Source organism: Perna viridis, chromosome 12, assembly GCF_037379345.1.
Source record: "Perna viridis isolate PV_CMFRI_1.1 ecotype Kerala chromosome 12, ASM3737934v1, whole genome shotgun sequence".
In the NCBI taxonomy this organism is placed as follows: domain Eukaryota; kingdom Metazoa; phylum Mollusca; class Bivalvia; order Mytilida; family Mytilidae; genus Perna; species Perna viridis.
The window spans coordinates 30987311-31003605 of NC_142456.1; positions in this window are offsets into that span (position 1 = coordinate 30987311).

Consider the following 16295-nt stretch of genomic DNA (forward strand, 5'->3'; position numbering starts at 1 on the left):
TCTTTTATATACAGTTTCTTCTTATAAATGTATTAGAAAATCGCCATATTGTCTTTTCTTGAGATCTTTCAGATTATTTTACAAGCAAAGGGCATTATAATTATTGAAGGTAAAAACAATCAGATATCATATTTGGTTTGTATATTGATCTTGCCTAGTTGTGAAATTGTTGTAATATGATTGTCACATACACCAAAACATTAAAAGTCATAGAAATACTGAAATTTGCAATAGTAGTATGATTGGTGCTTCTGTATGTAATAACCAAATGGTTGATGCGGAACGAAGGTCCCCGTGGGTATTCATCAACCAAATAGTCCGACTTGTCTGACCACGAGTGAAATCAAAATTGTACTATTTATAGATTTGTAGTATTAAAAATTATAACCCATAAAGCAAGAAAACAGCATTCCTGTATTGTACACGACAGAAGATCTTGATACTGGATTTGGCTTGCTATATCGTGATACTTTAGGTTTTAAATCATTCGTGTAAATAACTAATTTTTTTTATTAAGATCTTTCTTTTTGGTGCTACTTGCTCAACGTTTATTTTTAGTTCTACACTTACGAGACATTTCCGAGACAATCCATCAAATACTTCAACAGAACTACAGAAAACTTTGTAAGTAGATAACGTGGTGACCAGTTTTGCAGATGAACAATACGTCTTGCGATTTTACACTGAATCAAGAAAGTTACTGGCAGAAGCAGGGTTTAATCTCCTGACTTGGAATTCTAACAGCAAAGAATTACAAACCCGAGTCAAAAGTGATAATACTGCAGAATTAGACGATAACGTGAAAATCGCTATAGATATTGAGTTTTTCACGAACTCGAAACCGAATAAGCTTGAAGACACATACCTACACGTATTCACATATGCCAGTCAATCACCTTATGGAGCATCTGCCTATTTAGTATCCGGAAATTCGTCGCTGATCATTATGGCTAAAAACAGAGTCGCGCCCGTAAAAACCATTTCACTGCCACGTTTAGAACTAATGGAAGCAATGAATGGAGCAAGATTGGCCAGTCACCTTACATTAATGATGGACACTAAACACATCTATGTTTGGTGCGATAGTCAAATCGTCCTGAATTGGATTATGTCAACAAAAACCTTAAAACCTTTCGTTGTAAATCGAATTGCAGAAATACGAAAGTTGGTGGAAAATTGTACGTGGAACTACTGTCCGACCAATGATAATCCGGCAGATTATCTTAAAAGTGTGTATAGTGCCAAACAACTAGAAGAGAATAGTATCTGGACAAACGGATCAGCCTGGATTTCAAATAGAGATAATTGGCCCACTTGGAACCGAAACTTGCACGAATGCAATACACTAACAACGATAAGTGAAGAGAAAATAGATGAGGAAAGGTCGAAAATGAGTGGAATTTTGAATCGAACGCGCCCATTCATCGACACATCAAAGTACAGTTCGTTGCAAAAGCTAATCCGAATAACCTGCTACGTTCTGCGCCTTACCAAGAGAATTTACGTGAATCCCCAGATAAACGACAATATGGACCGCTATGCTTATTGGAACGAAATAGTGCATTAACTTTGCGTGTGAAATCGGTACAACAAGAAGTATTTCAAGTAGGGTTCGCTAGTTTAGAATTATCAACCAAAGCAACTGCGCTTGTACGTCAACTTCAACTTTACTTAGACGGAAAAGAGGTACTACGATGCGCCGGAAGAACACATAACGCATCTATTAAATAGGAGACAAAGCATCCGTCAATATTACCGACAACTCACAACTTTACCTCATTGGTTATAGCCGAAGCACACAAAAGGACACACCATGGGGGAGCTATAACAGTACAATAGCTAACATTCAGGAGCGATATTGGATACCAAGAATACGACAAGTCGTTAGGTCGCAACTCCGAAAATGTGTCGCATGTAGAAGGATAAGCGGTAAACCTTATTCTGCCCCAAACCCTCCACCATTACCCAGAGATAGAGTGAATTACGAATTTCCGTTCTCAGTCACCGGTGTAGATTTTACAGGTGCTATGATTACGAAAGGGCAAAATAATGAACTCACGAAATCGTATGTATCTTTATTCACATGCACCGCAACCAGAGCTGTTCACTTAGAGGTTTTTAACGATTTAAGCGAAGAATCCTTTATATTAGATTTCAGAAGATTTCGTGCAAGAAGATCTGTTCCTAGAATAATGCTTTCGGACAATGCTACTACTTTTAAAGCGGCAGCCGAGCGCATTACTAGATCAAAAACAAACAGTAGAATTCAAGAAATATTAAACGACAACGGAACCGAGTGGAAATTCATTCCTAACGGTGCTCAGTGGTTTGGAGACTTTTGGGAACGTTTAATTGGTCTAACGAAGAGGGCTATTAAGTGTACTCTAGGCAAAGTATGTATCAGCATGAATATGCTCGAAACTATTGTGACCGAAATCGAAGGAACGATGAACAACTGACCGATGACCTACATATCGAGCGAAATACAAGATCCGACACTCCATCACAATGTTACATGGACGAAGACTAGATTCTTTACCAGACGAAGTGGCGTTAGAAAACAGTGCTATATCCGAGAACAAGTGAAACTGAACAGAAACGTACAAAGACAGGACGAACTTTTACAACACTTCCGAAATATGTGGAAGCACGAGTATTTAACGTCTCTCTGAGAATATCATCGTACAACAGGGAACAAAAACGATCAATCGATACAAGTTGGAGATATAGTACTCGTCCATAATGATTCGAATCGTATGAAGTGGAAACTCGCCATTGCCCGAGAACTTGTAAGCGGAGGAGATGGATTAGTCAGACCCGCCGTGATTAAAAATGAAAATGGAATTACAAATCGCCCTATTGTGAATTTTTTTCCGTTAGAAGTGCGAAACAACGTAAATGAACCAAAATAAACTACTGCTGGCCGGAGGAAGAAGAATCAACGACATGTAATTGTGAAATAGACTGTTCAAATTTATTCTTGAAAATAGAGACAATTGAGTAGCGTTTAAGTTTAATCATTTTATTACGACATTTTAGTTCACTTTGGTAATCGATAATGTGAATACTTTAAGAAAGACAGGCGGCCCCAGGATGTTGTAAATTACGCTAAATATTAACGTCGCATTTCGCGGCGCGGCCGCTTTGTTTGTGACGTGATTTATATATGTAATGTACACTGGAAAATTAGAATCTTGCATTGGAAAACGAACTCCTTTACGCCCTGCTATAAAGTGACACAACGCGAAGACTTGACTAGTCATATTACAAATGTCTGTAAATTATCTATGATATGAATAAAGTAAAAGTCTAACTACTGATCTGGAGAATATCCAGAAAAACATTTCGTCATCAGCGGTGGGATCGACACATTCATTCCTAAATACAAAAAATACTATTCTTATAAATATTGTAAATTTTGCTTCGTTGTACTGCGTATTAAAGACTAATCCCTCATCAAATAGTGTCAGATTTAGATGCATAATAAGATAGTAATCCAAAATGAAATTGTAACCCTTTATTTTATTTCATTTTTCAATATTGGTGGTTTTAAGCAGTACCAAAAACCACCAATACTGAAATACGAAATAAAATACAGGGTGGACTTTAAGGGCTGTTATTGAATAGATTTTTTTTTATTTTTTATTTGTTTCGTAAACATGAATGCAGAGTGACATCTGGACTATCAATCTTCTAGTTATATGATTTGTTGAGTTGTCTTTCTTTAATCCAGGTAGATTTATATGTCATAAATGAAACCCATCTAAACAAAACCGGAAATCCTGTCTAATATGTTTAATACTCCCATTATATCAATTTAAATGTATTTTGAACCTGGGTAAACCGAACATCTATCTAAACCGACTCAATCTTAAAGCCCAAGAGATGTGCGGTTTAGACAAGTTTCCCTGTAGTAATTAAAAGACATAAAATTGTAATGTAACAGATACGACACATTTTTATTTCTTTTGCAATAATATTAGAGTTTAACATATCCAATTCAATCTACACTATTACAATATTCAAACTTATTGGGTTCTTCCAACATTTGTAATGTAACAGCTTCAATGACTTTCTCTCACCATGCGTGGACATAACATAAGCATCATGGCGGTTGTTACAAAAACTACCGAAACAAAATGATGAATACCATTGGAAAGTGTTGATAACGCGAAGTGAATCATAAAACCGTCCTTGTTCTAGGTCAATGTAATTTTCTGCTCTAAATACAGTTTTGTACACTTTGTTTTAACTAGTTTTTAATAAAGAAAGAAACTGTAAAATGGAAAAATAATGAGAATTAAACCGGTGGCAATAGTTTAAGATTTGTTAATATTGTACCCCAATTCTTTTTTATAAAGTATATTTTCTGGGGCAGATTTTTGGGTAGTACAACGCCCAGTATCAATTGCAATGGGCAATAATACAGAGGCGTGTTAAGATCCTGTATACTATCCAAATACATTTCCCGTTTAAATGTATTTTTTGAATTTACGATAAGTTTTCTTTTTTTTCAAACTTAACCACGTAATTTTTGTTTTCCATATTCTTTCGGTATTCCTCCATGTTTTGTTTTAGTTCATAAATCTCCCTATTTTCACAAAAAAAATGTGATTTGAAAGTCTTTTACATGTTAAGATGCTGTATGAAAACAAATATACGGCTTACCAGACAGTGCTAATTCATTTTGAACCTTTTGAAAAAGCTGCTTTTAATTGATAATTAGAGGTATCCGTTTTAGTCGAATCAAGCATTTATACTGAAAATAATATCAACATAAATTGGATATCTACCCAGTTCACCAACCGTTGCTCAGTTGGAGGCTATCTTACTTACACCAAGAATATGTTTACTAACTGGTTGTGAAGTTCTCGATTTTGTTACCCGTATATATAATAAATATAGAGTTCACCTTGTAATCTTAACTCCTTGGCATATGTTAAAACATTCCCCAAATTTCGGATGAGTATATAACAATTCAAGTTTAAATTTGAAAAAAATCCAATCGTATATATTGCAAATTTCGATAAGCTGTACTTGTGTTTCAAGAAGTAACTGTGTGGTCAAATGTTTTGAAAAATGTCTATACCCTAGGATTCTCATTGATAAAAAAAATATAAATGGTTTTTTTTTTGCCTCTGTTTACAAGATCAGTAATAGTATAGTGTTAAAATATTTCCACCACATTGAATCATTAAACCAAGATACTTGTAATTTTTTCCTAACATACTTCTATTAAGAGGTAGACCTAGGGTAGGGACACAACGCTTAAAAATCTTTGGAACGTTTGTATTCAGTATTTTACATCAATCTCATGTAAGCATCAAGGTAACTTGGATTGATTTCATTCTGTTTCAAATGAAAGCTTGATAGGCTTTGGTGAAATTGAATATAATACAGGCATATTATTGATTTCAAGAGTTGTTTCCCTTATCCTAGGTCTACCTCCTTAAATGAAAAGGATTCTCTCATAAGTCTACTACCCTAATTGACAATCATTACATTGTTAAAATTTTGGTAGGTAAACTAATAAAGCCCAGTCTGTGCAGTAGTTTGACAACTTATTTAAATGGCAGTCTCTGTATGATTCAGGCAGTCTTTTAAACATGGTAAGAAAAAATCCACGGTTTTGAAAATGTAATTTGGACACTTACCCTACCGGTGTCCATGCTCCCAGTTTTTAGTGGAGTCCGAGTCGCTCATTTGCTTTTGTTACTTTGTATGTATTATTTTAGTTACTTTATGTTCGTTGTTGTGTATGTCTGTTTACAATGTCTGTTCTTTGTCCCTGGATTCCCTTGATTACTCCTTGACTATTTGACTATTTCATAATCAAGGAAAAAAGACTAGATTATCCATATCATTTTGGTAAACTGATTTATAATTTCATTGAAATTCACTGGAAATGAACATTTCAGTAGATATGATATTCTAAAGAAAAATGTCTGAGCAAATCCATGGACGCAAAAATCAAATAATAATCTTTTCAAATAGAGAAAGCATCCTTGAGTGAAATTATATTTTCGTATCAGTGGGGTTTGACTTGCATTTTTTCCCATTTTGCCTGATTTTTACCCCAAAAAATTAGCACTTAAATATCAATAGCATACGCATACAATAGAGAGTTGAAACAGCAAGATTTTAAGTAGACTGGATGGCATGTTTGGTCAAATATTTTTACCATATCATTCATAAAAAATAAATTAAATATCGCGGGGCTCAATTTATCCTCTTCTTTAACACCTATGTTGGATTTAAATTATAGAATGAAATTGTATTAGCTTTAACTCTCAGAGACTTTGATATTCCGCGAAATTTCCCATTTAATTAACATTTAATAAGCTTGTAAAATAATGCAGGGTGGATAACTGAACCAAAGGTCTTTAAGTTAACAAAACAGGCATTAAGCTTGTCTTTTCAGTAAGTATTTACAAAATAACATTTTCAATTTGTAAGCATGTTTAAGATATTATGATCTCTTTCAAACATCCATCTATACATCCTTCATCCCATTGCTCAGAAAAGCAGCTAAATACAAAAATACAAATCATTTACATTTCCAATGCCGTTATGCTGTCACGTATTGCATGGAAATACCCTCTTTCCGGCAGCACTCGAACAAAGAACGTTTTGGAGGATCTTAATCCAAAAAAAAAATTGAATAAAAAAAGTACCCAAAACGAAAAATACTAAGCCAAATGTAATACAAAGAATAACATCAGTGTTTTTAGGAGTTTTTGTGATACTGCAGTTTTCGGTAAGTATTCTATGATACTATTTGTAAGTAATTTTTTTTTATTATTATATAATTTGCGCACAATATTTCTTTCAAACAGTTCATAGCATTTGAAAGCAGATGACATTGTGAAATAAATATGCATCGTACAAATTTAGATTTATATGATATATTGACAAATTACTTCAAGCTTGTCAGGCTAAATAGAAGTATCAGAATACTCCATATCTATTGGACAGTCTTTTCTATACTTAATTATTTTATTTTATTTCATCTCATTTTATTTTTGTATTTGGTTAATTTTTTACTTTTACTTTAATTTGGTTTTTTTTCGGTTTTGTACCCATACTTTATACAAGCATGGCTGTTGAGTATAAATTTTTTCTGAAACTTTTTTTCCATTTCTTCACCAAGAGCACTTTGTTTCATTTTAACTCTAATTGGACTTTTTCTTCGGATTTCCTTGTTTCAATTTCTTTACTTATATGTTTCCTTTATATGTAATCTGGGCATCTATACATTCCTGAACAAAGCTGATATTTGTATTGTGTATATGAAACAAATAACTTTTTCACCTTTACAGACTGGCAATCAGCAGTGCGTTCGACACGACATGTATGTCCTTTCAGAACTTTGTATAGCAGTCACTGTTTGTCGCACTCATTTACCTCTTAGGTATGTTTCGATATATCTCTGCAGAAAATTGTGATAGCAGACTCATTCAAAGCATTTCGATTCATTCAAAGGTTTTGTCACATTAATTAATTTCTTAATTAATCAAATTAATAGAAAGAGATTAAAATCTAGATATTTGATGGAGCCAATTCCACTGAATAAAGCTTTTTGATTTGAATTGCTATTTAATTTCGAGGAATTCGACATGACTAAAAAAGATAATCAAATCCGGTAAAAATCTTATTAGAAAACAACAGTTTTGTAATTACTCACTTAAGTGATAATGTAAATTCAGTGTTTGTCGTTATTAACCCCACGATTAAAAGATAATTTACAAAAAAACTGACCGCCGTAACACTATGTTGAATTATTTAATAGCTAAATACCGAGAACAGCATGGTATCACAGATCAATAAGCCGTGCGCGCCAATAGGGTAATGCGTCTCAATACACTTGATCTTGTTTTAAATGTGGTCAATTAAAGTAAAATTAGAATTGAAACAAGTTTTGTGTGTAACATGAAATTATCTTTTGGATTTTCTGTCTGAATTCAGATCGATAAGCATTCCTTATGAAAAATATGTACAAATATTGTTCCGAAAGGCATACAACCAGACTGGTTTCCTGCTGGGATTTCATGCCAGTTAGTGCAATCCTACACGCCATATAATAGGCTGGAAAATCAGATTACTGTAGAATAGGGTGATACGGGTACATTTTCAGAGATACTACGTAAAAGTTTGTTAAAGTTTCATAACTAAGACCCTTAATACCATAAACGAATTCGTTATTTTAAATTCAAGACCTGACTAGGTCTTAATCTTATTTAATCAAATTTATAAATGACTTAAGGACTATATTTGTTATTGGTGGAGACATGAAGATGTCAAATCAGATCGCTACAAAAACTGTCTTCATAATTAAATGCTACTTAAGTACGCTTCATAGATGGTCTTTTTACTTTTCCCTACACGACTTTTTAATGAAAATTTAACACGTCTTGGGATCCGTCGCAGGTCAACGTTCCGTATAGTCTGATTATGATGAAATGTGGCAAAGCTCTCATATTTTCATCATGTTATTGACAGCTATTGCTATTTAAAGACGCGAAAAGTCATAGTTTCGTCTGTTGTTTAATATGCAAAGAAAATCCTTCGTGTCAAAAAAGGGTGTTTCCTAACAAATGACATATACCGTTTTGTGTTCCACACACATAATGCATTTAAGAAATTATGATTCTTGATATTCATTATATTTACCTATGAACCTGTATTATGAAACTAAAGTTTCCGATATAAATGTTACCATATATCTATTTCAATTTCATTTTTTTTTCTCATTTTTTTACATGTACTTATATAAACCTATCGCGAATCAATAAACTTTTACACCAAAGAAGTTCTGGTTTTTGTTTTAAACCTTTCAACCTGGATGAATATGTTAAAAAGAACGGCGTAGAATAAATATAGTATTGAAAAAGAACTGCGTAGACATTTCATGTGTTTACATATTGAAATTGAATTAACCACAAATTACCATGAAAATTTGATTGAAGAAGACAATAAATGTCGTTTTTCAATTTTCCTCTACAAATGATAAAATGAATTAGCAGTTAGGGAACCATGTGTGAAAAAGCATTTTATTTGTTGAAAATAAACTTTCTAAAATATTGATGAGCGAAAGGTAGAACTTGTAAAGAAATTAATCAGTTCGTAGATATTATATCACTGATATTGCCAGAGAAGGATATTTAGAAATTGTGTTTTTGGTTCTTATTTTGAATTTGTGGACCAAGAAAATTAGACCAAAATCACATAACTTTTTTTTACTATGGAGACTTAAGAACTACTAAAAGAACTTAGTTTTTTTCCAATCTCAAATATTTTAAACATTTCTCGAAAAAACTGCAAAAATTGGATTAATTGATCCTCCTTCATGTAGGGTTATTTTTTTCATTTTTCCATTTCTTATTTCATTTCAAGAATGTTTACATATCAACCCCGACCAATACAGTCATTTGGTTTAAATTTCTTCGAGTTGATATTGGAATCAAAGCATGATAAGTCCTGTGAGACAGAATATTTATTATTCAAAACTATCTTGTGTCATGAATACTTTAAATAATATGTAATACAAAGCTCTACTTTATTTTAGCTACTTTATTTTACTTCGTTTGTTGTTAATAATAAAATAATCGAACTTACAGGTCACTAAAACGCATGTATAATTTATGTGTGTGACTTACGTGTTCTATATGCATCCATAATTCGGATGAAAGAATATTATATGTTCGAGATACTGTAAAAGTATTAATTTTCGCGGTGTACATAAAAGCGCGAAAAATAGTACCCACGAAATTGTTTTAATACCATATGAGGCGTGTCATTTTTTCAATCCGCGAAAACTGATATCCGCGAATATGTTCACTTGACAATAATACGTGTTCCGAGAAACCTTACTCGTGAATTTTACTTTTATTATAATTCATTGTTGTGTGTGTCTATTTTTTCTATCTAGTTTTATTCTTGGATTATATTCTTCTGATTTCCACCGGAATTTTGGTTCCCTTGATTACTTTTGTATAGGACATTTTTTTCTTATAGGCATTACAGACTTCTATGACAATTTTTGGGTTACCAAAACCATGGTTTGTGTTATGTTTTTATTGTTTGAGTCCTGGCAAGTAATGACGTCATAACAGAAAAACACATTATTACGTCATAATTTACGATCAATTTTACACTTACTACTTTTTGCGAAATTGACGCCTGTGGTACCTGTGAACGTTTCTGTCCCAACGTTTAACAATTTGCTGCTTTTAATTTTTCGCAAAATAATTAAAATTAAACAACATGCATTTGTTTTCAAATTGTGGATCAGATTTATAATTTGATAATTGTTGATGAAATAGGAAAAAATTGACCAATGAAAACAGAATACTGGCAATTCTGTAAATGGAGTGATGATTAAAGAGGCGGGTTTTCTTCTGTAGACATAGTTTTAATATATTGTTATATTTACGCAATAACATCGCAAACGAATACACAAAACACACAATTACCGTTGATGTATTTCTCTTACTTAATTAAGGTTTACTTGAAACTTACGTTTGTATTTTTCAAGTTAAATGTTCATTACAACATATGTTGCAGATGATACGGGTATTTGAAGGGCATCATGAACATGAACGACCTGCGCCATATGCGAATTCCTAAGTGGTTGGGTCACACGAGTTTGATTTTAGAACGAGCTTGGGAATGTCTTCAAAAACCCTGAAAATTAATTAAAAATTCTGATTCATTTTGTATGTTATTTGTACGTCGTTCTGTAGCATTGACGACAACACCCTTTTTTATCTATATTTGACGCACATAGACAGCTCTTAGAAAAGATCAAATATATTTTAATCTTGTTACTTTATTTTTTCATACGCATTCTTGTAATATAATTGCAAATATAAAGAAAAAGATAATTTAACATTAATTGCCTTCATCAATTGACAGCGAATGCAAAACGGGTATCAATAATAATATACACATATGATCAGGTCCACGTACGTTCTAAATACCCGTATGGTCTGGAATATTTACATGTAACATGCAGTTTTATTTGGAACTGCATCGTCCAATTCACGAGCTCTAATAAAAATAATTTGTAATTTGTATTTAGAAAATGTATAGCGGGTTAGTTTATTTTCAATATATATCTATAGCAGAAAGTTGAAAGAAATCCTTTTGATGATATTTACTAATAAACAGTATCTTTCAATTAAAAATGTTTTCTTAATACCTAAAGATATCACAAATTGAAACAATTATATTTACACGCGCATTTTTTTAACAAATTGATCTTTCTCCAAAGTTTAATATAAAACATTATAAGGAATGATAAAAGATATGGTATATGTTAAAACAAATCTATCTTACTCCGTGAAGTTAAATACTAAAATGAGGGAAGTCGCATAGAATAAAACCTAATATACCGAGGGTAGCATACAAAATATATTGGCAAAAAAATAATCGAAGCATCAGCAGTGGTATAAACGATTTATGTGGTTTAACCCATAAAAATTATAAGGAAAAAGGAGAAATCAAAAACATTTTGTTCTTAGTAGAAGAAATGTTACTGGAATGAGCGAAGTAAATATTATATACCGAGAATAGATTTATTTTTATTAAACATTTTGCTATTGGTAACACGAATCTTTCCCGACAAACCCATACGACTAAATCATGTATAACAACTGTTATTTAATCTGGAAAAAATCCCTTACAAAATGTGAAGATAAACCCACCAACTAAACAACAATCAATATAATAATTGAACTGTGTGGTTTTCTTTCAATTCTGTTATTTAAAAGTAACATTCACTTATACGGATATATCGGTAAGCATATATGTTACATTGCTTCTGGATCTGGTAATTCCATTTTATCATCCCTTTTGTATTTTCTAAAAAGCAAATACGTCTGAATTTTATGTAAAAAATTTATATTAGTATATGCAAAGAAGGAAATAATTTGACAATGTATATATTTACGATCTTACCTAATTCTATCTCCTTTATAAATGATTCTATTTAACACCTTACATAAAAACCAATAATTTGGGTTTGTCATAAAAAAAGAATATCAGAATAAAAAATTGATTCATGTAAATGATAAGGAAATTATTCCAATTAACTTCCATAAACGATGATAAATATAATTCAAACTAGTTATATAAATACAAAATAGAAAGTTAAAGATAAATTCAATGGTTTAACTATTAACGTATATAGAATAAAAACAATGCAAATCAATTTTATTGGATCAATCATTGTTCACATATTTCAATTAGGTAAAACCAAATACATGTATGGATGAAAAAAAAATGAACAATATATTAATATTTAGCATATCACTTTTAAAAAAAATAATCATCAGCGAAAATATTATAACTGCATTTTGTTTTAAAAAAGAAAAACTTACCATATCGTTGTTTGTACAGCAATAAATTTGAATCATAAATAGTCAAACATACACAATTTTACATGTTGATCTGTGTGCAAGCAGTTTAGAAGAAATTATCTGAAAACATAAACATCCGCGATCATCGACTCATCTCTTTTTTAACATGGTAAATTTTATGTATTGATCTGTTTGCAATTTGAATAAAGTCTCTTCACTATTTGCTTAATAACATTGAAAACAAGATCATCTACCATTTATTTTTATATTAATATTAAAACAGTTTTTTAAGTTTAACTAGCGTTTGAGGTATTTTATGTATTTTCTTCTCATTTAGAATGTTTTTATTAGCGCATACGTGTTTTAGTGGAGTCAGAGTTGCTCATTTACTTAGTACGTATTATTTTGGTTACTTCATGTTCTTTGTTGTGTGTGTCTGTTTTCCATGTATGGTTTTTGACCCTGAATTACATTCTTTTGATTTATGCTAGAATCTTGGTTCCCTTGATTACTCTTTCACCTCTAAAGACAATTTTTAAATGACTATAAATATTTTCTTTTTTTCATATAAATCTAAAGATTTGTTGAAAAATATTTGAAGGGCATAATTTTACAGTGCAATGTAACAAAACAGATCTTCAAATAGAAAAAAAACTTTTTTAATGTTCTTGAAAATTGAAGATAAAAGTAATGCTCATAGTTTCACCAGCGGTTTCTTTTATGTGTTCATTAAACGAAAAGGTTTTTTGTCCGTAGATTTTAGATGAAGGGTGACAACAAATAACCGAACTGATAAAATCTAGGCAAGTGATCAAAAGAAATAGTCTAAAAGGAAATGGCAATATCAGGGAAAAAACCGGAAAGCAGGAAAACCATCGCAATGGTTCTTACTTGGTACAGGCATTGCGGTGGTATTCCAAAGAAGCACAATTTACTTTTATACTAACAAATATACGTTGTAATATTAAAACATTTAACTAAGATAATTCTGTCTTAGAAGTATATTACATTTAGACAATTCAAGATTGATTTTATTGATATTAACTGCATTGTCAGTACATCAATGGTATAACAGGAAGTCAATGATCATAAGATCGATTGGTAGAAGTGAATTAAGCTAAACAAAATATGCATCTTCATTAGTTATTGACGCTTTGAATTAAATAAATATAGATAAAAATTTATATCCTGAACAGTACAACGATATTGCTGAGCTAGATTTTAATACAATTTATTTATTGCAATTACAAATAACGCCTAGCTTGCAGATATTGTCATTTATTATTCGGACTTTCCTTTTGACTATTGCCTACATTTTATCAGTTCAATAATTATGTCATTATTCTTCATTCACTTAGCTCATTCAATATGCAGCTTTTACTGCGAGCAGCAGAGGGGTGGTTTCTATCTTCTTTTTTAAATATTACATTTTGTGATCTTCACTGGATTTATTTGTGGTGATAAAATACCATGTTTAGTATAACAAAATAAGCATCTCTATTATATTCCAATCGTTACAATATTGTTATACAAAAATAATTTCTTAATTTGGACAGGAATCAATAAAATTAAAATTAAACCAAAAAGGAAATTGGAAAAACCTCACTCTTTATTTGAAACAACCTATTTTTAAACATTAGAAAAATTGAAGTGTAAATAATGGTACAATTTAAATAAATTTAAATCTAAGTGGCATGAACTTGAAAATTGAAAACAACGACGAAGATCTTCAGACACAATGGACCGACCAGAAAAATGAATTATGAAATAGAGCAATCAAAACACTATAAGATGACAAACTTTTTATTAACACAATATAATATCATAACATAAAAATTTACCTCTGAAAGGGTTGGTTTGATGAATGCAAAATGAAAGTGAAAGTAAAGAAAATGGCTATTTATAGTTTAAAACTACTTTTCAATCCAATCTTCGTAGATTCATCCTACTTTTTGTGTGGAGAATTAATTTTCAACATGTCCTTAGAAATGCTGCATATGTGAAAGTTTAATTGAATCATTTTACATAGTTTTAAAAAAAGTCCTAAAATATGCATATCAGAATAGAAGTCTACTGGAAAATTAATGCAAGACTGATACCAAAAGATAAAGGAAACAGTGAAATGACAAACACGATATCAACTATCTACTACAAGAGTAAGAGCTAATAATAGAGCATGAAATATTACAGAATCAGATAAATAATACGTTATGGTATATAACGTGAATGAATATGGTATGTATGTCAAAGAGACACCGACCCAACCAGAATGAAAAAAAAAATGACAGCTCAAGGTCACCCATGGGTCTTCGAGGAACGACCACAGGGTTGGATACAGCGGGCCCAAAACCAACATTATACACAGGTATAGGGAAATAGTTCCCCCATATAAAACTGAAAATGAAAACGAAACAATACATGCGAAGGCCAGAAATTCCTGACTTGAGCAGGCATTAAAAAATGCGGCGGGGTTAAAGTACCGATATCCAGTATTGAATGTGCCTTAATATGAAAATAATAATTATATGAACACAGTGTTAAAATGCACCAAAAGAATTTGTTTGAAACAACTTTACATATACACATAAATATATTATTTTGTTTGTTCTAGTGTGAGGCTTACAAATCCCTAATTTAATCATTATCTACAAAATTAAAAGCGCATTTAGGACGACCATATTGATATTGAGGGGAGAGCATTGAATATTTCTTTGGATCAGAATATTCTTTTGGTAACAATATTCAATTGTCACATACATCGAAGCATATATTGTCTGTTTTCATATGATGAAGCATTAGGTCTGGATCAGAGTGGTTTAAAAATTTCAAAAAAAAATGTTTTCAATTTTCAAGATTCAAAATGTTTCGAGTCAAAATATTAACTTTTTAAAGTTCTTCCATGCTAACAGCCAGAAGCGTTTTCCCTTTGAGCAATGGCATGTTTTTTTCCTAATCACTCAACACAAGACAACCTTTCGAAGCTGAGACGGATAACAAATTAAAACTCCGGTAAAATTCACAAAATAAAACATGAGAAACTTTTCATAGACCTTGTGTTTTATTACACTTTCACCGAACGATCTTTGGGTCGTTCATTTTTTCCATTCCTTTTTGGTGATGGAGTATACCCAACTTCTTTCAAAATATTCATGTAATCATTGTAAATGCACGTATAATCCTGGGTATCGATATTTATGGTTTTAGATGTGTTTTATTTTATTTTTCACGGATATAGTTTAAACATAATGATGTTTCATTATTAATAAATATTCATTGTTTGAGGTACAAGAGAATATGTACGACCAACGAGAATTCATACAACGAATTACTGTCTACATTTCGAGTTTATGTCGCACATTTACTCTTATTTTTTTGTAATTGAATTCATTTGGTTGTTTCATGATCTTCTTGGAGTGTCTATTTCCCCTGTTTTGTCTTTATACTTGGAATATATTTTTGAGTATCGCACGAATCTTGGTTCATATGATTACACTTTCTTTGTTTAGAATGTTCTATTTTTATTACGATTCCAATTCTTGTTTCCGTGATTTTTCTTTCCTTATATTTTTTTTTGTTAATAAAAAGCAACCATTAACAAATAAAAACAAAAAGACCAAAACTACATATATAAAAAATTTCGATGCTGTATACGTGTTTCGTGGAGTACCGTAAACTATCTAATTTTCACGAGCGATTCATTTTCGCTTATTTCGCGAGAACCAAATTTTTGTGAAATTAAATCTCGGCGAAAATACTGTCATCAATGATTTTCATTGTAATAATATGTAATTTTATTCATTATCGCGAAAATATGTCATGGCGAATTTGCAGATCACTCTGAATTCGCGAAATGAGTTAGTTTACGACAACCTCTCCTTAGCAGCATTAGACACTAATATATAGTAAGATCTAAATCCAAAGATTAATTTATTCAAC